The sequence below is a fragment of the Sorex araneus genome, chromosome 1 (assembly GCF_027595985.1).
Source record: "Sorex araneus isolate mSorAra2 chromosome 1, mSorAra2.pri, whole genome shotgun sequence".
NCBI classification, from domain to species: Eukaryota; Metazoa; Chordata; class Mammalia; order Eulipotyphla; family Soricidae; genus Sorex; species Sorex araneus.
Window position 1 is genome coordinate 170,532,286 of NC_073302.1, and position 26,088 is coordinate 170,558,373.

General features: G+C 40.9%; 2 protein-coding genes across 3 annotated transcripts in view; one reads left to right on the forward strand and one right to left on the reverse strand.

Annotated features, from left to right (window-relative positions):
* The window catches only part of KIAA0825 (KIAA0825 ortholog), a 425,985-nt gene extending 407,662 nt beyond the window's left edge, over window positions 1-18,323 (reverse strand). The window contains exons 1-2 of one of the 2 annotated variants that reach the window (XM_055133956.1): window positions 18,233-18,262; window positions 17,166-17,218 (exon numbers count right to left, since the gene is read on the reverse strand). The gene's annotated coding sequence lies outside the window, so the exon portion shown is untranslated. Of the gene's footprint in view, window positions 1-17,165; window positions 17,219-18,232 lie in introns of both variants that reach the window. The other variant, XM_055133965.1, reaches the window with a different exon arrangement.
* Window positions 18,324-18,354: 31 nt separating this feature from the next.
* The window catches only part of SLF1 (SMC5-SMC6 complex localization factor 1), a 68,024-nt gene continuing 60,290 nt past the window's right edge, over window positions 18,355-26,088 (forward strand). Inside the window, exon 1 of the mRNA XM_055133973.1 lies at window positions 18,355-18,492. The gene's annotated coding sequence lies outside the window, so the exon portion shown is untranslated. The remainder of the gene's footprint in view (window positions 18,493-26,088) is intronic.

A 26,088-nucleotide genomic window follows, 5' to 3' on the forward strand; every position in this document is an offset into this window, starting at 1 on the left:
ATGTTTTAAAATGTATTCTAACTTACAGTATGTAGATTTAATAAATGACAATAATGGCAGGAGGGAATAAAAGGAATAGAACAATGTTGAACAGCCTGTATATTTTATTAAAATTAAGTTGGTATTAACTTAAGTTGGTATAAGTTGTTAGTGGTAAACTAAGATACAAATTGTATTCTTAGAGGAAATGCTAAGGAATAAAAACTTCTTGAAGTGTAAGGTTAGCAGCTGGAGACACAGTTTAGGGCTGAAGGCACTTGCCTTCCATGCAGCTGTTTGAATCCCAGCATCATAGGGTCTCCCAAGCATTTCCATGGGCAGCCCAGGGAGCTCCTGGCTCTGCTGGGTTGCCCTGGGTAATCCCTCTCCCTCTCCTAGCAACAAGGCATCTTGGGTCCTGGCAATGAACCACTAGCATGGTAGACCAAGAATAGCTGGGAAGGTGTCTGGACCTCCTAAGCCGAGTTTGGGAGACCAACCCCACTCCTCCCCCCAAAGAGTAAGGTTACACTAGAAATGAAAATACACCTCTATTAAAAATATGCATTTAACACAAAGAATGAAGCCAAGGAACAACAACAAAAATACAAGTCAATAAAAAAAAGTTTGGGGAAATAGTTCAGGAGGTAAGGTGCTTGCCTAGCATGCAGCTGAACCAGTTCAAACCCTGATACCAAATATGGTCCCCCAAGCACTGTCACTCCTGAATACAAAATCAGAAATAGCTTCTGAACACTGCCAGGTGTAGTGCAATAGATAAGACAATATAAGTGAATGATCTAAAAACTAGAGAGTAAAGGGATTATGGTGCTTGTGCTGCATATGGCTGACCCCAGTTGGACCCCTCACCCCAAATATGATCCCCTGAGCACTTGCAGGAGTGATCTCTGAGTCAAGTGTAAGTCCTGAGCTTGGATACTTGTGGCCCAAAAACTTAAAAAGAAAAAAAAAGGAACAATTTCTATACCTCAAGCAAATTGTCACTGTCACTGTCATCCCGTTGCTCATCGATTTGCTTGAGCAGGTACCAGTAACGTCTCTTTTTTCTTTTTGAGACTTGTTACTGTTTTTGACATATTGAATACACCATGGGTAGCTTGCCAGGCTCTGCCTTGTGGGAGAAATACTCTCGGTAGCCTGCCGGGCTCTTGGAGAGGGGTGGAGGAATGGAACCCGGGTGGGCCATGTGCAAGACTAACGCCCTACCACTGTGCTATTGCTCCAGCCCCAATCAAATTGATAGATTAAAATAACAAGATACAATCATCAACCATGTGCCATTAAAAATAACCCACCCTACCTATAGTCAAAGATGAAAAAATAGGTTAGGGCTGGGAATGTAGCTCAATGGTAGAGTTTGCCTTGTGTGTGAAGTCCTGAGTTCAATCCCAGCAAACACACACACACACACACACACACACACACACACACACACACACACACACACAATCACTATTCTTCGAGGGCCAGAAAAATAATGCAGAAGATGTTAAGGCTCTTGCATAGCATGCACCCAACTGCAGTTCAATCCCCCTAGCACTGCACAGAATACGCCCCCAAGCACAGAGCCAGGACTAGTCCCTGAACACTATTTACAGGGTAGGGAGAGGGAGCCCAAAATAGAGCTGATATCAAGCAAAAAATGGGGTACTCAAAATGGTAAAAGGGCCAACACCTAAGAAAGATATAAAATTTGTAAACATATATGCACCTACATAAAGCATCAAAATAATGGATAAAAAATGAGAAGTGAAAAAGATTTAGATCCCTTTTTATCATTGATATTTTAATATTACACTATCATAATTAATGTAATAGAAAGTCAAACTATAGAAAATTTGAATACTGTCAACCAGTTAAACTTAACATATATATATATATAGATAGATAGATGTGTGTGTATATATACATATATATGTAGACTATTCCACTCAATAATGGCAGAATATTCTTTTTTAATGTCAAAAACATTTTACTGGGGCCGGAGCGATAGCACAGCGGGTAGGGCGTTTGCCTTGCACTCGGCCAACCCGGGTTCGATCCCCGGCATCCCATATGGTCCCCCAAGCACCGCCAGGAGTAATTCCTGAGTGCAAAGCCAGGAGTAACCCCTGAGCATCGCTGGGTGTGACCCAAAAAGCAAAAAAAAAAAAAAAACATTTTACCAAACAAACTATATTCTAGGTCACAAAAGAAATGTTGATACATTGAAAAAAAAAGAAATGTTGATATATTTAAAAACATCATTAAAAGTATATTCTATAAATACAACAGAATGAGAAATCAATACCAGAAAAAAATATGGGAAGCACTCAATATTTAGAAATTTAAAAACACATTTCTAAAGCAATTAAGTAAAAAAAGAAATCACAAGGGAGATCAAAAAAATTTTACATGCTATGTTTAGTGAAAACACAACATGTCACATTTAATGGGATGCAGAAAAAGCCATGTTTAGAAGGACATTTATCATTCTAAAAACATCAGAAAGTGAGAGGCCAGGAAGATAGTACAGCAGATAGGGAGCTTGCCTCGTATGCAGCCAACATGGGCTTGATCCCTAGCATTCCTATGGTTTCCCTGAGCGCCACCAGGAGTAATTCCTGATTTCAGAGCCAGGAGTAACCTCTGAGCATCATCAGGTATGCCCCCCAGCTCAAAAAAAAAAAAAAAAAAGAAAAAAAGAAAAGTATCAATTTAATAGCATAAGATCTGATCTTAGAACATGCAAAAATGATAACAACTCTCTAGCAAAATGTCAGTTAACACAAACGATTATAGCAGAAATAAATGCTGAGAGAAAAGCAAAGCAAAGGAGAACACAAAAATCATTTTTTTTCTTTTAAAACTGTACCAAAAATCACAAACTTTAGCTAGACTGATGAGGAAAAATGATATAAAATACAAAATAAAATTTAAAAGATATAACTACTGGTCATACTGAAATTGAAAGGATTATAAAACAACCAACAACTTATGCCAATGAATTATATACACAGGTGAAATGGGTAGACTCTTAGATATAATGATCAGTCCTGACTCAAAAAAAGTATGAAAACAAGAAAATAGTAATTTAATGACTTTCCAATAGAGAAAGCAACACACCAAAGTCTTCATTGGTGAATTCTATTAAAAAAATAAAAAGAAGTGGACCCAGAAAGATACAGTGAGTAAGGTACTTGATTTGTATATGGCTGACTAGGTTCAATATCTGGCACCCCATGTGGTCCCCAAAGTCCCACAAGAGAGATCCTGTAGGATAACATAGCCTCAGGTAGTTTAGGTTTATTGGGTTACTCCCATCACTGTGCTCCCTTTCCTCAATGTTTATTTGTAACTTCTTTCTTTGTGCTCTGCTGACTTGTAAATATTATTTTTCTCTTCTCCTTGAGTCCTTTACATAGTTTATTCACAGCAATGTCCTTTTGTATGGGCACAAGAAGATAGTAGTAAATGCTATGCTTTTGTAACTTGGGAGTCATTTGACTCTATAAGTTATTTTCCTCCTGGGCATCTGTTCTCTAGACCTAAGGCTCAGCTGCCTTTACTTCCTAACAACCCCAAAGGCAGGGTCCTGACAAGGGATGGGATGGACCCAGGGCAAGTGGTGAGTTATGTGCTACCCTGGCATCGAGATGGGCCTGGCCAAAGAGCCTAATGCTTAACTATAAGTTAGAGTTGGTCGTGGACAGATGTTGTCATGATCCAAAAAGGAATAACTAGATTCAGACCCTACTAGGGTTAGGAACGATTAATCTGGCCTGAGCGCTGTAGTCTGAGTCTGTGGCAAGATGTTTCCAGGAGAGCTGCCCTACAAGCTTCAATGTATCTCTTACAGTGTCCATACAAAAATAATTCGTATTAAGATATTGAGTTTTTGGACTAAGGAAATGAGAAAAACACCTTGAGAGGTACTTTGCCTGCGGCAGTCAGAAAGGGCTTTGGAATATCTGTAGGTGGTGTTTCCTTTGAACCTGGTGGGCCCTCAGGAAGAGCTTTCTTACCTTGATTTTGCTACCAGACTGTGTGTAGCCCAGAGAACAAGCTGGAGAGAGACAAGTAATGGGGAGAGACTAGGGAAGGAAAGGAGCAGAATCAAGAGAGCTGGGATCTCAGAATGAGGAGCTAGGAAGGAAGAGTGCTGGGGGAGAGAGATGAAAGAAGCTATCAGAGTCAGAATCCAGAGGTCAGAGTCGGAAGCAGAATCCAGAGAGATGAGAGAGAGCCCAGGCTGCTCGGAGTGTGGAGAGATGAGCGGGAGAGACAGGAGGAGAGGGGAATGAGGGGCAGTGTGAGACTAGAATGCGGAGCTCAGAGACTGGAACAGGTGTGTAGAGAGAATGGAAGAAACGGGAACTGATCAATCAACCGGCTTGGCCCTCATTTCCTCTTCCATCTGCCCCATGACCTGGGCCGCCCTGGTTGGGCGAATGGCCCTGGACCGACCCCCTGAACCCATCCCCCTGCCCCCCCCACAGATATTTTCTACAAGATCCCTGAGTGCAAGCCAGGAGATCCTTCCAGGTGTGGCTCCAAAACCCAAAATAGAAAATAAAATTATAAGGGCTAGAGAGGTAATAAAGAAATGAAGGCATGTGACCAACCCCTGTTGCATCTCTCATACTGTATATGGTCCCCCACCCACTGCTGGGAGTGATCCCTTAGCACAGAGCCAAGAGTGAGCCCTGAGTACTGCTGGGTATGGTACCAAAACAAACAAAAACCCTTATGTCCACGTCAGTGGATGCAAAGAAGTCTTTTGACAAGATTCAACACACATTTATGACAAAAAAAAAAAACTCAACAAAGTGGGAAAGAAGAACTTGCCACAATATAATAAAGGCCCTATGTAATAAACTCAAAGTTGACATCATACAGTCAATAAGGAAAATCTCAAAAGCCTTGTTGATGATCAGACACAAGACAAAAATGTACATTATCAATTATGTGACATAATATTGAAAAACTTAGCCACAGCAACCAGGCAAGGAAAATAAATTGCAAGAATACAAATTTGAAAAGAAGTAGAACAATCACTATCTGTAAATGACAGTATCATACATAGAAAATACAAAGAAACGATGGAAATTTCTACATAGGTCAAAAAGATAGTACAGGGGTTAAGGTACATGCTGACCTACTTCGATTCTAGCACTGTATGGTTCCCTGAGCATCCCCGGGCCCAGCCCTGGAGTCTCCTAGCATTACCAGATGTGGCCCTGGTCATGACCTTCCCCTCACCATCACCAGGTTGGCCCAGATAATTGCTGGCACCACAGCCCAGACAAAGTTACTTCCTCTGGTACTGGCATTGAAATGCTGGTTCAGTTGACGAAGAATCACAAAGAGGAGTCCCAATCACCAATGCAGCGGTTGGGAGTGACAAAAACTTTTAGAAATTATCACTGTATCACTGTCACCATCATCCTGTTGCTCATCGATTTGCTTGAGCGGGCACCAGTAGCGTCTCCACTGTGAGACTTGTTGTTACTGTTTCTGGCATATTGAATACGCCACGGGTAGCTTGCCAGGCTCTGCCGTGCAGGCGAGATACTCTCGGTAGTTGCCGGGCTCTCTGAGAGGGGTGGAAGAATCGAATTCGGGGTTTAGAAGTGATAAATCTATAAAATAAGTACAAAAATCCACAAAGATCTGTTGCATTTCTTATATACACACAATGAAGTAAAACAAAATGAAAACAATTTTTTCATTTATAACTACATTAAAAGTAAACAAGAACAGAAAGCTAAATACATAGGAACCAACTTAGTAAAGTAGGTCAAAGAGTCATACATGAAAATCTGGAAGCCACTATTAAAAGGAATAGAAGATGGGATGCGGCTTGGTGGTAAATTGCCTTCCTTGCATGCATAAAGTCTTAGATTTAATTAATTCCTAGTACCACAAAAAATTCAAAAAATAATAAAAGAACATTAAAAATTGGAACATTGGGGCTGGAGCAATAGCACAGCAGGGAGGGCGTTTGTCTTGCACTCGGCCTACCCGGGTTCGATTCTCAGCATCCTATATGGTCCCCCCGAGCACCGCCAGGAGTAATTACTGAGTGCATGAGCCAGGAGTCACTCCTGTGCATTGCAGGGTGTGACCCAAAAAGCAAAAAAAAAAAAAAAAAATTGGAACATTATAGAACTGAAACCCAATCACAAACTTGTAACTGTGCATCTCACTATGATTCAGTAATAATAATAATAAAAGAAATTGAAACTACAAAAAAATTAAAAAATATCCCCATGCTAATGAATCAGAAGTAATAACACTGTTAAAACAACCACCCCTACCCAAAACAATATTCATATTCAATGCAATCCCGATCAAATTCCTATGACATCTTTCAAGGACATAAAACAAATACTACAAACATTTGTATAGAAACATGAAGATTCTAAAATAGTCAAAGCATTGCTGAGAAAAGCAAAACATATCAGATGCACTGAATTCTGTCTGTATTTTACTTCACTTTTAAATTTGAACATTAATACATGTAAGTAATCATTAAAATCTTTTGGATGAAGCAGAGGCTGCAACAGCTGCCCTCTTGGGCATAGATCCCCATGCTGGACCTGTGGCATACAATTTTTATGGTCACTTTGTTAGACAGACCTGGGTGCTATTTTAATTCCTTGTCTTTAAACGGGAGTATAAAGTTTTAGTATTCAAAATAATGTTGTGCTGGAGTAAAGGCAGACTATCAGACCAATGGAACAGGATTAAGAGCCCAGAATAAAGCCATCAAATATAAGAAGTTGATATAATAATAAAGAAGATGCATGAAGTGAGGGCAGAAAGCCTTGTCAACAGTGTGGGAAAAACTGGTTAGTCATGTGTGCAAAAAGAATGGAAGTGGCGGGGGGAAGGAAAATGGAATTGGACTCCTACCCTACAGCATTGAGAAAACAATCCATATAGTACATCAAGCAAAAACATAGGCAAAGCTCTCCTTAATATATATGTCAGAGATATCCTCACTGATGTGACTCTATTGTCAAAGAAAGTAAGAACCAAAAACCAAAACAAAACATAAGGGACTGAGTTTACAAAGGGGGACCTTGGGAGTGGGAGGGAAGAGTATAAACTCGAGGACTTTGGACAGGGTGGAGGGACCTTGGCACTTCAGTGGTAGATGCATTGTAGTTAACATTGCATTTGAAGATATAAATGTGACTGCACTGGAAACCATGCTACCCTCTCCCCAGTTCTTAAAATCCACCTTGGATTTTCACTGGAATTAGAGTGGATTTATACATTTAGACTATATAATAAATCTTGCTATCAAAGGAAAATTTAAAAAGTGTCTTGGAGCCAGAGTGATAGTATAGTGGGTAGGACATTTGCCTTATACGTGGTCTACTTGGGTTCAACCTCTGGCATCTCCTATGTTCCTCTGAGCACTCAGTGATTCCTGAGGAGCCCCTGAGCACTGCCGGGTGTGGCCCAAAACCTTAAAAAGAAATAGGAGCATCTTTCTTCCTTACTTTATTTATTTGGCGTTTTGGGTCACACCCGGCATTGCACAAAGGTTACTCCTGGCTCTGCACTCAGGAATTACGCATGGTCATGTTCAGGGGACCATATAGGATGGTCATGTGCAAAACAAATCCCCTCCCCACTATACTATCACTCCAGCCCCCTTCCTTACTTTTACATAAGGATAGCTAGCCTCATGATGGACACATAGAAGGTACAAAAACAATTAAAGAATAAATATGAGTTGCTAAAAGTATTGTAGGAGATTACTATTACCACAGTACTAGAAATATTCTGACAGAGGGTTCGTAAGGTCAAAAGTACTTTCAAAATAAGAAATTCTATGTCGTTTGATTAAATTAACATTTGTAGAAAGACCAGTAATGATGATGGCCTATTGCAAATAACACTAGTATTTTTATTTAAAAAATACTATTTTTATAAAAGCAGGGTTGCTTTTCTCTCTCTAAAGTCTCTATGGAGATTTGTTTCTTCCATTTTCAGTTTTCAAGTTTGTGCTCATGGTTCATTGACCATTTGTTGGGGATGTGAGTTGAGTCCTTTTTACACTGTATCATACTGAATTCCTATTCTACTAGCCTACTTATACTTCTGAGAACCATTGTGATCATACTGGTTAATCCCAGTTCAATTTATATTTCTTTAATTTTTATTTTTATTGCCATGTCACTACATCATAATTTATAAGTTTCAGTTCTGTATCTTTAAAAACCAACATTGCATATGCTCACTTACTTCACAACAAAAGTATAATTCAATTCTTTCCTTCATGATTTAATTGTCTCCTTTATTTATTTATCTACCGTGGCAAAATAACAGTGCTTGTCTTTCTCCTCTGGCTTATTCACTAAGCATAATAGATTGTAGGTTCACTTTTGTTGATACAAATGGCAGAATTTATTTTTCATATTTATATTTAGAAAAATGATATCCTACTGTATATATCTATCACACCTTCTTTATCCAATTCACATATGGATGAAAATTCTTCACACTGAGGTTTGCTAGGGAAAACAAAACAAAAAAATAAAAATGAAAAACTTATAAAGATATTCCCATCAAAATTCCAGCAGATTTCTCAACAGAAACTCTATAGGTTAGGAAAAAATCAAATGATATATTCAAAATACTCAAAGATTAATACTGCCAGGCAATATTTTATCCTACAAGGCTCTCTTTCACATATGAAGGAGAAGTAAAGGCCTTTGCAAATAAATGGGAAAGGTGTTTACCAACCCTACTTTTATTCTTTTATATGTTTATAGGCCACAGATTCTCCTTTAAATTAAAAAATGTTTTCCTTTCCTCCACTTATTACTTATATATTTATAAAATTTATCTATTTTATATCAATTTTAAATGTATTAGGATACTCATACTATTAATATTTTAATTCATATACCTAGAAAAAAAGCAGTCTTTGAAAAAATATTCCTCAGCTTAGCTAATAGACTGTAGGTTCACTTTTGTTGATTTATAAATTTTTTTGAATTTCAGTTTAACTTTACTACATGTATGTAGGTGTTGCCACTGCCAAAATAATAAATGATAACTCATATGTGGGATATAGAAATATAGTAGGGGAATAAATGGTCCACGGCATCCAAATTGAAGATTTTGTCTAGAAAATTCTGAGCTTATCTGGGAAGACTGGGGGCAGGGGTAGGTGGGAGGGGTCCTTGTACATTGGTGGAGGGAAGAGAGCACTCTGGTAGTGGGTAGGGGGTTTGGAATAATGTATGCATGGCTACATTATTCATCATTACATGGCTACATCATTACATCATTAACTCCTGGCTCTGTGTGCAGGAATCATTTCTTGCTTCTTAAGGAACCTCTTGGGTACCAGGGATTGGGTCTGCCAGGTGCAACCCTACTCACTGTAGTATCATCACTCCAGCCCTGAGGCACTGAGTTTTATTATGATATCAAAGTAAAAATAATTATAATTTTAAAAATTCATCTTTTGAATAATTATACACATTCTCAAAATAGTAACATTATCTGTCTGAGGAAAAATAAGTATAATTTACTAATGATAAAATGTGAACTTTCAAAGCAAAGATGAAAATTTTGGAAAATTTATTCTCCGATGGACAGTATCAGGACATTTTAAGATTTTTTTTTTTTCTGGTGAGATGAGAAAATGGGATTTTTAGATACTGTAAAATAAAATGTATTAACATTTAGATCAGCATAGCGCAATGATTTTTAGTTGTAACAAAAGAATGTGTTCATAAAAGACTCATTCATAGTGCAAGATAGGCCAAGAGATTTTAAAATGAGAGGGTACAAAAAGATATTTCATTTTATTTTATTTTTTTACTTAGTTACCATGAATTACAAAACTATTCATGATTAGGTTTCAGGCATACAGTGTTGTAACACCAATCTCTTCACCAGAGGCCACTCCAAAAAGATCGTTAGTATGGTTTTAGGGTCAACACTATGATTAAGCTTTAAGAAACTCCTACTCGCTGGTTTTTGGCGTGGGATCAAAGGAAAAGACCAATTATCTGAAAAGACCATTATTTTCTTGTACACCTACATATAATATTTAGGTTTGTTCACTCCAAACAAAAACAAATGTTGAAGCACAATTGACAACTAAGCTCTCTTCTAAAAGCCAAACATTAAGGAGAGTCACAAAAATATAAAACACTATTCTTTCAATAACATTTCTTGTTTAGAAAGTATTTTAATGTAATTTATGTTAACATATAATGGCTTTATTATTGAATGAATTTATTTTTGCTCAATTTAAATTTATATTAGAAAAAATATTAATAGCATAAAAACTACTTTAAGTCAGTAAAAATTTTTGAGTATAAGATTCTAAACCAAACATTTGAGAATTGCAGCAAAGACTGAGAAAGCCTTCAGGGCACAGAGGAAATCATCCCTTTTGCTTCTTTAAGAGACTGGTAAGTGACGGAACAACATGAGGCCAATTGACAGAGATAATGTGAAAAAATAGTTTATTAACAATATGTATATCTTCTGTATTCATGGAAGAGACCCAACAAAGTGGAGTATCTCATATAGTTTCAGACATTAACTTAAAATTTTTAACTAACAGACATCACATATAGCACCCAAGCCAACCCCACCAGGAGTGATCCCTGACCACAGAGGTGGGAGTAAGCCTGAGCATAGAAGTCATCTTGTTTCCAAAACCAAGCAAGCAAGCAAGCAACCAACCAATCAACAACAAAGCCAAGTTCAATCCGGCATCCCATATGGTGTCCCCAAGCATGGTCAGGAGTGATACCTGAGCAAAGAGCCAGGAGAATGCCCTGAGTTCCATAGCTGGGTGTGACTCAAAAACTTTAAAAAGAAACAAAAAATATTTAGGGGTGGAGGGGGGGAAGGGGGGAAGTTGACCCTTACGAAGAGTTTACATGTTAAATTATCTGATTGTTTGGGGCTCCACTTGGCAGAGCCCAGGCATCATTTTTGGTGGTGCTCAAGACCATGAGGTGAGTGGAGCTGGGATTGAATGTAGGCTTCCAACATGCAAAGCACACACACTAGCCCTCTGAATGATCTAGCAGGCCAACAAGTAAATACTTAGTCAAAGGCAATCTCTGTTCTGTCTTCCAGGCCTCTTCTGATGAAATTAGCCTTTAGCCAAACGCGTATTTTGAGGAGGCAGATATTTTTGCTCTTCTAAAAAGCTCAGGCACAAAAGGACCAAACAAAAGAATGAGCACAGGCTGACTCAAGTATTCCTGAGTAAAGAAGGCAACAGAGAAATAGAGCCCCAAGGCCTCCTTTTACAAAAGCCTCATTCCCAAAAAATAAAGACCAATGGCCCCATTCCAAAACTCTTTCCCATTTCAAATTCAAACAGGGGCCCGAGCTCACCACTTTGACCTAATAGGACAACCGAGAAGCTTGATTACCTATAAGAATTTTCTGGGCAAGTATAGAGGCAGATCAACTTAAAATGATAGATTTAGGCTGGTTTCCCAATCATGCAAAAGGAAAGGTGAACTAGAGAGGTAATTTAACTCAGGACTTTCTACCTTTTTAAAATATTGTTTGGTTTGGTCTGGTTTGGTTTGGGGGCCACACTCAGTGGTACTCAGGCGTTAGTCCTGGCTTTGCAACTCAGGAATCACTTCTGGTGGCTTTGGGGGACCATAAAGGATAACACAGATAGAACCCGGGTCGGCCTCATGCAAGGCAAGGCCTTACCCATTGTACTATCACTCAGGGACCCAGGATTTTTTTCTTAATGTCTTTCTTGGGGATCTGACTCAACAGGGTAAAGAAACATGCTTTGGGTTCAATCTCCAGCACCACTTGGAGAATGAAATTGTTGTTGTTGTTGTTGTTTGAACACCTAGCAGTGCTCAGTGCTTACTCCTGGCTCTGCACTCAGGGATCACTCCGGACAGTGCTCAGGAGATCACATGATGCCAGGGATCAAACCCCAATTGGCCGCATGCAAGGCAAACACCCTACCCTCAATACTATTGCTCCTCCCTGAGAATGAACATTTTTTTAATTGTAAAGGAATACATTATCATGTAGTTAAACACAAGCTTGCATTTTAAAAATAAATAGTACTTGATGAGCTAAAGGCTATAAAAGCAAGTAAGGATGGGTAAAGATATCATCATCACAATAATGGAAAATATTCATGGTATTTTAAAAATGAAGACATTAGAGGTCTGAAATAGTACAGCCGGTCAGCACTTGCCTTGCATATGGCTAACCTGGGTTCAATTCCCAGTATCCCATATGACCCTTGTAGCACCACCATCAGTGATTCCTGAGCATAGAGCTAGGAATAACCCTGAGGGTTGCCAGGTGTGGACAAAAACAAGAAAAAAAAAATGGAGGACATTATTAAGATGCTCCTCAAAATAAAATACGTAAACTCCAAACTCATGTATTAGCTATGTTCTCCAAACGAGAAAATGTGCAATAAATTCAGTTGAGGCAGCTAGAAACAGTTGCAGTTCTATTTTCAGTAAATCCCAGCAAACAAATAATAAAAGGGACAGAAAAGGTTGATCATATTATCAACTAGAAAACAGAGTAATTGTGTGTCCTAAAAACATTAAGTCTTTTCCTGGAGTACAAAAACAAGAATCCTACATTTGGTTCTTTAAGTACAGTGTAGCTTCTGGTTCAAGTCACAGGTCTCCTGATGTAGCTGGGCAAGTTAAAGCACCTTTGAGTCCTTCTTTCCTCATGTAACATGTTATTTTAAATACGTAATTTTCAAAATGAACTAAAATTTATGTCATGTCCAAATCTCTAGTTAACACATATTTGGAAAAAAATCAAAATATATAATTGTTTATTAAAAACAAACTGAAATTTCTGGCAGGGGCACACAGGGTGGTAGGTTACTCTTGCCCAGGGGTCAAGTTCTACAGTGTTCACTAGCCATTCCCTACAGTGCACAAAGAAGTGTCAAGAGACTGAACTGGAACTTTTGCATGCAAAACACAAGCTCCAGCCTGTTAACAATCCCTGGTCCCAATGTTATCTTTAGCCTTTTGACCATAAGCATATCTTTGGTTAAAAGGGAAATGGATTTTAAGTTTCAGTTAATATTCAAACTATGGATACTATCATCAGTTAACTATTTATATTGGTTCAATGTTTTGACTAACTGAATTTAGAAATTCATACCTCTATATAGATCTCTATTTAAATAGATCACTCCAAAAGTCTGTCTCCAATAATCAGTATCTCCAATATTAGCACTTGAGGTTGGGAAGCATTATTTTCTTCTCACTGAAGCTTTTAAATCTAAATAAGTTGATTTCTGCCTTTCTCTCCTGACCAGCTTCAGTTTACTTCATCACTCAAAAACTTCCCTTGGCCAATCATTGGCTGAGGTGAGTCAGAATTATCACTTTCAATGACCAAACCAGAGAGAAGAAACAGCCTAGCAGCAGTAAGCATTAGATTGCGAGAGGGAAAGATATTGAACAGTCTGGAAGCAAAGCAGCACAGTATGGTATGAAAACACTAGCAGGTGGAATCTTTTTGTTGTTTTGGGAGTGGTCAGGACTTACTCCAGACTCTGCGTTCAAGGATCACTCCTGATGGACTCAGAGGACTATCTGGGTGCTGGAGGTCGAACCCAGATCAGATGCCTGTAGGGCAAGTGCCCAACCCACTGCCCTATCACTCTAGCCCCAGGGGTAATCTGGTTTGTATTATTTTTTGATAGAGAAGCATACAGGAAAAATCAAAACAAAAAAGTATGATCTTGAAGGACCTAGAGGCATGTAGTTCAGAAGGGGAGACACGCCTGGGGCTGGTCTCACCGCCGGGAAAGGGTTCCATACTGTACACCTGGAGAATGCTAGAGCTTTGCCCAGTCTGTCACTTCAGCTGAGGAAACCTGCTCAGAGTTGCAGAAGTGGTTCCACAATATCACAGATGCCAGACGGGCCAGAAGCAATGGGGAAAAGCAAGAACAGGAGAAAGAGCTCATGGTTCCATTGCCCTGGAGAAACTGCTGCTATGAACAGTGCTCTCATAGCTGGTGCCCTCCAGAAAGAGTGCTCACAAACCAGCTCCCTGTGACTTCATCAATCCTCAAGGTGCTAAACAGTCCTAGGAGCCGTGCTTCTGGGCTGGTCTGAGCCCCAGAAACAGCAATAGTAGGGTTTAGGAGATGAATAGGGGGTGCTCATCCACCAGGAAAGAACTAAGCTTGGAAAATGGGGGTCAGTACACAGGTTCTTAACTTTTTTGTTAGTTCTTGTAAAAAATAGGTAGTTTCATGGCAAGGAAAAGAAATGCCAACTGGTTCTACCTTCTATCCCATCCCAGGTACTACAAGTCATTGCTTACAGTAGATCTTTTATTTTGTTTTGTTTGGGGGCCACATCCGGAGGTGCTCAGGGTTTACTCCTAATTTTGCTCTCCTGAATCACTCCTGGCAAGCTCGGGGACCATATGAGATGCCAGGGATTGAACCATGTCAGTCATGTGCAAGGCAAGCACGCTGCCCATTGTACTATCTCTCCAGCTCCAACAGATCCTTTTTAAAGATAGTTGTCATTTATTTTATTTGGGGATGAGGCTTCCCAAGTGATGCTCAGGTGGACTAGGATCACTCCGGGGAATACTTGATCTAACTGTGCAGGTCTGAAGTAATTAGCTGAGCAATGCGATGCAACCAGGGTCTGACGGTGCTGGACGTCTCTAGGCCTACACCAGGCTGCATGGTACTGCGGAATGGAACATGGGGTTTCTGCAGGCAAGACAAGGACTCCATCTTCGAAGCACATAAAGCAAGTCCTTGAGTAATATTGTTTCAAACAACAATGTTTGGAGATAACATTGATGAGAGAAAGAAAATCAGTTGATGTTGAACAAACTGATTTGCTTTCATTACATTTTGACTTTGTTTTGTTTCTGGGCCATGCTCAGTGGTACACAGAGATTATGTGTTGAGATCAAAGTCAAGGTTTAGCAAGGTCCTTTAAAACCACCAAATAAAGACTTACTGAAAACCCTAACATTTTTTACATTGCTTTCAGCTTGCTAATGTCTTCATATCTCATTGTTCTGTTGTAAGGTACCACGTTGTCTTTTTTTTTTTTTTTGCTTTTTTTTGGGTAACACCCAACAATGCACAGGGGTCACTCCTGGCTCATGCACTCAAGAATTACTCTTGACGGTGCTCGGGGGACCGTACGGGATGCTGGGAATCGAAAATTGGGTGGGCTGAGTATGAGGAAAACGCCGTACCTAGTGTGCTATCGCTCCAGCCCCACCACATTGTTTTTTATTGGTGAATGTGTGTATATGCAGGAGCAGGTAGGAACGCATTACATTTCAGGGTCAAAGGAGGAGGAACATTACATTTCAAGGTCAAAGTAAGTACTGATTACTATGTGTACACACATTTATGTGCTAGTTCCAGTTTTAAAACAACACAATTACTCATCTGTGGATAATTAATTTGAAACAGGAATCATGATTTCAATCTTTCAGTAAATGTTTATTGAGCCCCTACTATATGCCAGGCACATGCACAGTAATATATGTGTATGTACATGTTTGTATGAAAAAGCAGAGAGCTGATACTCTGTAACAGTCACTAAGGTACGATATACTGATAATATCTAGATAGCTTTGAGTTCAGATAATAAAACTGGCCAAGGATTAATGCAAAATAGATTAATTCATGTCCAAATTAATTTATGGTAGCTCAAAAAATCTCAAACACAGAAGACAACTTTCTTAATTCATCATATAGTAATATAAGTAGCTAATTCCTTAACACAGTCCTTAAATTCATTTTGCTACTTTTGACTTCTGAATGTGATGCACTGTCCAATTTTACCTGTGTGAACGGAATACTTCTGATTATTTATGAAATTCAAAACACAGTGGCAGAAAAAAAGAGAAAAGCTTAGACTCAAGTAGACTGAAGCCAAATCTCAATGATGCATTAGTACTGTACCACTGTCCCCACTGTTCATCAATTTGCTCGAGCAGGCACCAGTACTGTCTCCATTGTGAAACTTGTTGTTACTGTTTTTGGCATATCGAATATGCCATGGGTAGTTTGCCAGGCTCTGCCGTGCGGGCGGGATACTCTCAGAAACTTGCCGGGCTCTTTGAGAGGGACAGAGGAATTGAACCCAGGTCGGCTGCGTGCAAGGCAAACACCCTACCCATTGTGCTACCATTCCAGCCCAACTGGCTACATTAATTTGTGGGACCATCTTTGAGTGCTAATCATGATATCTTTGAGTCTTAGTAGATAATTTTGTGAAACAGGGATGATATTGTTTTTGTAGAAAAAGTTGAAATAAAATAGTGAATAAAAAGTGCCAGGCAAACACTAGCCCTTGGTGATCAGTATTAGTGGCCGACTAATGACAAAGAATTTTAAAAAGTCATAGACTGTCTAAACAATAGTTGTTATACATACACATATATATGCATATAGTGCATATATACATATACATAGATATCCTGATTTTTTAGTAACTGCTACAACTGGAAATTTTAAAAACACATGCTTTCATAAAAATTGGGGGCAAGGATGTTTAAATGTTTGTTGAATTATCAACATGGAGAAAACAAAATCAAATGCACTAAGCATTCTCAAAAGGTACCTGGGGCAGAGAGAGAATTGAACACCGGCTGAAGCACATGCTTTGCATGCAAGGAGGTAGGATCCTCCTGATTTTCCAGCACAGTCAGAAACACCAATGAGTGTGTCCACTCACTTCCACCTTCCCACACCCCATCCTACACCTAACAGGTACCAAGTTACTTTCCTGATGAATCAGGAGCCTTGAATTGAATAGAATGCATTTTTGTTATCTCTAGTTATCTCTAGCAGTCCCCTTGGAACTGGTTGCTTTAAAAAAAAAAAAAAGCAATCTGTTGCCTTTTGTTGGGGGAGAGGAGTGTGATTTAAATACAAGGTGGTGAGTGAAAACTACTTGATTCAAGGAATCATATTCTTAAAAGGGAGAAGTAGTTAACTTTCCTTACACCCCATCTTTCAAATTGTGAACTGCACATGCATCTTTTTGCATATTTCTTCATTTCTCTTTCTGTTGTTCTCTTTATTCTACCTTAGATACTCATACAGAATTTGCCTATGTTATAAGCACTGAAGGGAGCAAGCAAGCTTTTCTAACGGCACACCTGCTTACCTAGCACTGGTTTCCACAGGAAACGTTCCTCTAAAGCCCCAGCAGTCAACACACTGAAAGCAGAAGATCCAAAGAGCAACAACCAGACTTTAAAAGGTTCCTGTAGATGGGACAAAGTGACAGTAGGGGGCGGGGCCCTTGCCTTGCATGCGACCCACCCTTGAGTTGAGTTCCATCCTTGGCATCCCATAAGGTCCTCTGAACACCAAGAGGAGCCAGAAATAATCCCCAGCATCGCCGGGTGTGGCCCAAAAACAAACCCCCAAAATGGTGTGTGTAGAGGCGGCCAACTGGGAGGTGAGGTGGAGGTGGAAGGAACCTGGGGACACTGGTGGAGAGAAGCTGACACTGGTGATGGGGCTGTTGCTGGAACCGAGTATGCCTAAAACTCAAGTATGAATTACTTTGGAAATCATGGTGTCTTCGTTTTTTTTAAAAAAAACTTTTTTTTAAACCCACAGAAGCTCAGGTCTCATTTGCTCTTACCAGCCAGGAAGAGAAGTTCTTCTTAACTCTTTCGCTCAGGGCAGTTAGGAAAATAAAGAGCTAAATTCAAAACTGCAGCGCCAACACTGACTTGATTCTAAAGCCCGAACGACCCGCTCTTCCTGCTTCCAAATATTCACTTCTGCCGGCTGGCTGCCGCTCGGGGCACGGACTAAACCTCAAGGCCAGGGGGCCGGTTTGCAGGAAAAGGCTGGGAAAGCAGTTCTGGAGAACGCAGCGTGCCCAAACCTTGTGAGGCGAGACCAGGGACGCTCCGGAAGGTTAGCGGAGCACAAGGAATCGGGGGGGAATCGCGGTACTAGGTGTCATGAACCGCATCGGAGGACACTCGGGGGCGCGACTGGGTTTCAAACGGGAAACAGGTCATGCAAGTGCAGTGAAAAGGCTAAGCGGGGTCCCAGGGCCTTCTCCGGTTGCACCGGGGGCCGAGCGCCGCGGCGTTGCTGCGAGGGGACGGCGGGCTCACCCCTCTCCGCCGACGCCTACGGTCCACCCAGAGGCTGCGGGAGCTGCAGCCCGCCGGAAAGAGGCGCGGGACGCAATCCCGGAAAGTCACTTACCGATCTCCCACCTCCGGGGCTGTGGGCCCGCCCGCCAGAACTGAACCCGGCCACTGCTCAGCCCACCCTGACGACGGCCGGAGAGCGTCACTGGCAACCACCCGGAAGTGGAACCTTCGCTTCCGGGGTCGCCGAGCGCGCGGCGGGAAATTATTTCCCAGCTCCCGGACTAGTGAGGCGGCGAGTGCGGCCGCGGCTGCCGTCTTCCCCTGCCACCGCCGCCACCCGACGGAAGCAGCCCAGACTCTCCGGCCGGGAAGGTAAAGGGCTTCAGCTCAGAAGACACAGTAGACCCTGACTCGGGGGATTGGTGGCTTCCGGCCCCCCGGAGTTTGTGCCGCTGGCCGCCGTGAGGCTGCGAAGGGGCCGGGGCGGGCGGGCGGCGCCGCTGCCTGTCCTCCTCTCGCGCTTTCCGAGGCCGCCGCTCGCCCCCACTCGCGTCCTGGCCGCGCCGGGCGCCCGCGTCGGTGGGCTGCAGCCGCACGCCTCGGCCCGGCCCGCCCGGCCCGGCCCGGCCCAGCCCAGCCCAGCCCAGCCCGGCCCGGCCGCCGACCTCAGCTCCGCAGGCAGCTCGGGCGCTAGGCCACCCGCGTCTGCCGTTGCCATAGGACCCACGGGGACGCCTCTCCCTGGCCAGTCCCAGGTTCTTGGCTGCTTTCCGTCGTGTAATGTCAGTTGCAGGTGACCGCGACCCCCGCCCCCCCAGCCCACCTTCCCGCGTCACTGTCCCCCTCTCCGGAGTGGGATTTCTCCCCAGACATGCCCAGTGGTCACGGTCAGATGGCCGCAGCGCCCCAAGGCCTTCACGCTCACACTCGCGTCCACGCACACGCACTGTCCCCAGAGTGCGGGGATCGGAACCAAACCGGGTCCCACGGGTAGCGCGAGATTTCTTCCCCTCCCGAGGTCTCTGATTGAATATTGACCGACCGGAGATCAGCCCCCAGGAACCCCCTTCCGATTAGGCTTGATTTGATCCCGAAATTAGATGGACCTGGATTTGGAAAGTGCCAAGCTGTCCAAATTATTTTATTTTTAACAAAAAGGAAAAAAGGGAAAGCTACTTGGTTGAGACAAGAAGCAGTAAAATTGTAAGCAATCTAATAATGTAGGTGCCCCGGTGCACACACTGTCTCGTGACCTTTTGCGTTCTGTGATTACGTTCTGCCTCAGTTCCTCCCAGTCTTGCTCTGCACGTTGTTCCCTTTTCAGGAAAGTTTGATTAACCTGTGTTGCAGGTATTTGGGACTTAAATTAGGATTTTTATTTATTTTTTTAGCATGGGAGTTATTTTATGTCTCAGTTAACACAAGAGTATTCATAAATGAACTACAATGCTCAAAGTCTTGAATAGTATAAAAAAGATGGATTAGCCTGCAGCAATACTAATAAGCACTAGCAAGGTCTGTTTTTATCAATCCATAATATTCTGTTACCTTTAGACTTAAGTGAAGATCATTTATGTATTTTGATATAGCAGAAAGCTTGAATCATGTGGCACGGCTTTTGCAAGATTGGTTAGTCTTCATGATCAAAATGAAACATAAAGCATGTCATGAAATTAGGATTTTATGATAGGTAGTCACAATTTTCATTAACATCCAGAATGTTGTTACTTTTTAAAAAAACAGCCATACTTACAGCTTTTTTCCTGGTTAGTTATTTTGAAATAGCATTGTGTCTATTTAAAACATTTTACAGTGAAATAAACAATTCTTTATTGGCTTTGAAAAATAAAGCTGAACAAGTGAAGGACACTCTGCTCTTGTAACTGAGTCTTTACATCTCCTAATTGGAAATAAATGCTCTAAACTGAACTATGTATTGTTTCTTATCTTCTAAAGACATTATTGCTTAAAAAGTGAACTTTTAAGAAGTTTGCTTAGTTTTTACTTTTAAAATATCAACATGATTTTGAAATATGAAATAGTTTTTTGTTATTTTTGAAGCAAAGTTTATATAAATTAGTTTTATGACTAATGCCAAATCTGCTTTGAAAAGAAATCCGCGAAATTTTCTCCTTTTCATGAGAAAAAAAATAATTCACAGCTTTGTAATGGTCTATGTCAAGGATATTAAATAAAAAAAATTTAAAAATGTAACATTGAGTTCATCCCCACTTCAGTCAACTTCTCAGTGGCTGAAAAATTAGCAGTATTTCTACATTAAGAAAAAGAAAGAAAATAGTTTGCTTCTGTTTATTTCTCGAAATGTTTGTCACTTTGTTACTTCTAACATATCCCCCCCCCCCTTTGAATCTTTTCAGTGGTATTGCAGGTCAGCATCCCTGCTCATTGCTTTTCATGAAATGTAATTTCTTCAGCACTACCAGAAACAGACTTTTTTAAAATAGAAAGTAATTAAGAGTGTAAGAAAGTGCCAAGGTGAGAGCTCAAGTGATAGAACCCAGGTCTAGCATGCTTGAGACTGAACTTGTTCCTCTGCCCCCACGGGCACTGGAGATCCTGAAGGCCCAGGCTGCTGGGCCCAGTATGCAGGCAGCGACCCTGCATCCCCACTACCTAGGACAACCCCGAGCATTTAGACACAGTTTTGAAATCTTCATCAAAGGGGATTGTCAAAAAGATGTCAGTTTTAGAGGCAAAAAGCTTTGTACCTGATTTTACCATTTCCTAACTAAGTGACCCTGGTCATTTCATACTCTCAGAGCCTGTCTTGCCCTCATCTTTAAAAGAAGGGTAAACAGTACTTAATATGCCAATAAAGGACGCTAGAGAACCCAGGAAATGTATAGGTAGTAGCTCCTCAAGTCTCAGTAAAAATAAAACTGTTAAACCTTAGACCTTTGTGCTCCTACTAATTAGTACAGTTATTAGGATACAAAAGTAGGATTGACTTCATTTCCCTTGATCAACTGTACAGCTCTTTTGCCCCCTGAACACCCTGAATCTGCTCCTGCCTGCCCACTGTGCTCATCCTTTATCCCCGAAAACTGGCATTATCAGTCCAGTCTGGGCCTTCGCATTGGACATCTTTAGGACTTCACTTAGGCTCTTCTTTCTTCCTCACAACAGTTTGTCCAATTTTGTCTTCTGCTATATTGATTTAAGAGACTGATTGGAACTGTTCCTTTCCACCAAAATGCCACTGAAGTAAGAATTAAGAACATAACTCATTTTACATTGGAGACCTTCATTGATGATCAATTTGCATGCATACATACACCCCTTTGAAGAACACAGCAAGAAATATCCATTTTTTCAAAAGCATCTTAAAAGTAATATTCAGTTCTCCAAGAGAAAGAAAAAAAGATTATCAAGGTAGAATTAAAATTGCCTACATTCTTTTGAGTATGTTCAAGGACAGGCTCAAAATAATCTAGTATAAAGTGATTCAAGGAAAGAAACCCAAAGATAAAAATAGTACATTTTTTTTCTTAGCTATTCTTTCCTTTGTTTTGTTTTTGAGCCACACTTGAAACTTGGCCATGTCCAGGGCTTACTCCTGGCACTTTGGGGTATCAGGGATTGAACCTAGATTGACTCCTTGCAAAGCAAGCACCTACCTGCTATACAGTCCATTTCTCCAGTCCCTTTTTCTGCTATTCTAATATGATTCATTTAAAATTTTGTGTGTAATCTTCACATTGTACCTTAAAAATTCAAAAATTAGTTGTATAAAAATAAGTCAAAGGTCTAATCTAATTTGGTTTGTAGTCCAAGGGTGAATAGAACTCTTAAGCTACAATTAATGTTACATTATTCAGAGTCACTCCCACAAGTATGAGTATTGTAGTTCCTGTCTGCCTTCTGCAATGTCAGTTTAAATGGATATCCAATTAAGGACTACTTGCAATTTTAGCACTAGTTTACTTCTTGGGTTAAATCTTGAGTTGGTGGTCACTGTCACTGTCATCCTTTTGCTCATCGATTTGTTCGAATGGGCACCAGTAACGTCTCATTGAGAGGCATATTGTTACTGTTTTTGGCATATCCAATACGCACGGGTAGCTTGCCAGGCTCTGCCATGCGGGCTTGATACTCTCGGTAGCTTGCCGGACTCTCCAAGAGGGGCGGAGGAATCAAACACGGGTCGGCCACGTGAAAGGCGAATGCCCAACCGCTGTGCTATCGCTCCAGCACAATCTTGGGTTATTTTTCAGGTTTTTTTCTGGTCTTTTTTTTAAATTAGAGAACTTTGATTTGCAAAGTTATTGATAGTTGAGTTTTAAGCATATATATATTTAAACACCAGTCCTACCCCCAGTGTCCGTTTGCCTCCAGTGTTCCCAGATTCCCTCCACACCCAAACCCTACCCCTTCTTTGCCTGTCAACATAACGGGCACATTACAAAGTTACAGTGGTTGCTGCTTCAACTGAGGTTTTTAGTTTTGTCGAGTTTTGGATATATGGCTATACCATTCACCATATCACCAATATTACTGAAGCTCTAATGCCTGGACACCCATTACTTCTTCTATTCTTTCCCCCTTGAGTTATTTCCTTCTCTGTTCTTCTGTCTAAACACTGGGGTGATCGAGGCATCCCCCTTTTGCTGCAGTACGATTCATCCTCCACTTTCAACCATGTTTCAACCACATTGCATATAATCTTCCAATTTCAACCATGATGCAGCAAATTGCATGATTTCATTGTTCCTTGCAGCTGCATAATATTCTGTTGTGTATATACACCACATCTTCATGATCCATTCATCTGTCATTGGACATGTAGGTTGATTCCATATCTTGGATATTGTACTGAGTGCAGCAGTGAATGATGATGTGCATATGTCCTTTCAGGAATGTTTTTATGTCCTTTGATAGATGCCCAAAAGTAGTTTGCTGGGTCAGATCGCACGCACTTCAATTCTAAGTTTACTGAGAACTCTCTGTACTGTTTTCCAACAGGGGATGGAACCTGACAACATTTGTGAACTAAATGTTTTAGAGAAGAGAAATATAAATGTTTCAAACTCTTTAATTCAAAGCCGTAATACAGAAGTCATAATTGTATTAAAAAGTTTTCCAAAAGATGAAAGTTTTTTAAGGTGGTTTTCCATAATATGGCTTAACCAAAATAATTCTGGGGGGGCTCACAGCCGGCGATGCACAGGTGTTACTGCTGGCTCATGCACTCAGGAATCATCCCTGGCAGTGCTCAGGGGACCATATGGGATGCCGGAAATCGAACCCGGGTCGGCTGCATGCAAGGCAAATGCCCTACCCACTGTGTTATCACTCCAGCCCCATTAACCAAAAAAATTTTTTTATTAGCGAATCACCATGAGTTACAGTTACAAAGTTAAGAACTTTCATGTTTGCATTTTGTTTATATCCCTCCACCAGTGCCCAGTCACCTCCACCAGTGTTCCCAGTATCCTTCCCACCTCTGTGGCAAAGCATTCCGTTTACTTCTCTCTCTCCTTTTGGGTGTTGTGGTTTGCAACAGAGGCACTGCGTGGCCATTGTGTTTGGTCTGTATTCTATTATCAGCGCGCATCTCCCATCCCATGTGGGTCCTCAAACCACACTTTACCTGGTGTTCCCTTCTCTATGCAAGCTGCCCCTTCCAAGCCATGTGTGGGGCCAGCTTCCAAGCCATGGAGCCAACCTCCTGGTACTTCTACTATTCTTGGGTGTTAGTCTCCTATTCTGTTATTTTATATTCCACAAATGAGTGCAATCTTTCTATGTCTCTCTCTTTCTGACTCATTTCACTTAGCATGATACTTTCCATGTTGATCCACTTATATGCAAAGGTTATGACTTCATCTTTTCTAACAGCAGCATAGTATTCCATTGTGTAGATGTACCAAAGTTTCTTTAACCAGTCATCTGTTCTCGGGCACTCGGGTTTTTTCCAGATTCTGGCTATTGTAAACAGTGTTGCAATGAAAGTTCGAGTGCAGATGTCATTTTGACTGTACATTTTTGCCTCTCTAGATATTCCCAGGAATGGTATTGCTGGGTCAAATGGGAGCTCAATTTCTAATTTTTTGAGAAGCAACCATACTGTTTTCCATAAGGGCTGAACCAGTCGGCATTCCCACCAGCAGTGTAGGCGAGTCCCTTTCTCCCCAAATCCACGCCAACAGTGGTTGCTTTTGTTATTTTGGATATTAGCCAAAATATTTTTAATAATGAAAACAACCTTCAAACTACATGGGACCAGGCAGGTGGTTCAAAAAGCTGTAGTTTTGCATATAGGAGCGTCAGATTTGATTCCTAACATCACATGTTTCCTAAACACTGCTGGGGATAGAATTCTCCTTCCTTCACCCACCCAGTACCTCACCATAAATGGCCCTTGAGTACTAATAACACCCAATTAAAATTTTTTTAATTTTATTTATTTTTTTGCTTTTAGGGCCATACCCAGCAATGCTCAGGGGTTACTCCTGGCTCTGCACTCAGGAATTATTCCTGGCAGTGCTTGGGGGACTATATGGGATGCCAGGGATTGAACCCAGGTCGGCCGTGTGCAAGGCAAACACCCTACCCACTGTGCTATCACTCCAGCACCCCCCTTAAAATTTTTAAAAGGCTTGTTTTCCTTGTGACCATGAAATAATGAAGAATACTCAATGGCATGAAAAAGTAACAGAATTTAGCATAAAAGTTAGTACATAGAACAATAATGCCTGCATTTATATATATGTATACAGGTTTATATGCGTACATGTATTATAGAACTTTTGACACACATAACACATAAAATATTCAGGTCAACCATCCCACAAAATGTTGACAAAGTTGTGAAAGGGTGACAGAATTAGAGATGATTTAAATCTTTCCACTACTACTTTGTTGAATTTTTAAAATGTTCCATAATGAGCACATCAGCTACAATTAAAAGACATCAGTAACTAAAAGTTTTGGTGAAATTTGTAGTTTTTAAATGAAAAAACATTTAACTTTTTAATTATTTTTGGGTTTGGGGGCCATACTGTTAATACAGTGTGTAGGGCTTACTCCTAACTCTGCACTCAGGGCTGACTGCTGGTGGGCCACAGGGGGATCTTACGAGTCAGGAATCAAACCTGGGCTGCCCATGTGTCCTTCCCACTTCCCACTCTGTTATCATTTCATCCCAAGTTTAACTTTTTAATGAAGTCCTTATTTCAGTTAATAACATACAACTTCTGAGGTATATTCTCAAATTTCTCAAATACATTCCATGATTGATTGTAAATTGTAATGCAGATAAGAAAGATTTATTCTTTTTTATTATTATTACTTATTTCTTAAATTTTTTTGAAACTTTTTTTTTAAATTAGCAAATCACCATGAGTTAATTACAGACTTACAAACTTGCTCGTGTTTCAGTCATACAATGATCGAGCACCCATCCCTCCACCAGTGCCCTTTTTCCACCACCCATGGTCCCAGCATCCCTCCAACCACCCCACCCCGCCTCTGTGGCATGGCATTCCCTCTTGCTCTCTCTCCTTTTGGGTGTGTGGTTTGCAATAGTGGCCCTCCTGTTAGGTCTATAGTCTACTTTAGCATGCATCTCCCATCTGGAGCAGGCCCTCCTGGCTAGCACCCTTTACTTGGTGGCTTCCCCCAGCATGTGAGACAGGCTTTTAAGCTGTGGAGTAATCCTCCTGGTATACATCTCTACTGTTCTTGGGTATTAGTCTCCCATTCTGTTACTTTATATTCCACAGGAAAGGTTTATTCTTATTTATTTGTTTATTTGTTTATTTATTGCTTTTTGGGTCACACCTGTCAATGCACAGGGGTTACTCCTGGCTCTGAACTCAGGAATTACTCCTGGCTGTGCTCAGGGGACCATATAGGATGCTGGGAATTGAACCCGGGTCAGCTACCTGCAAGGCAAACACCCTATCTGCTGTTTTACCGCTCTAGCCCCAAAAGGTTTATTCTTAA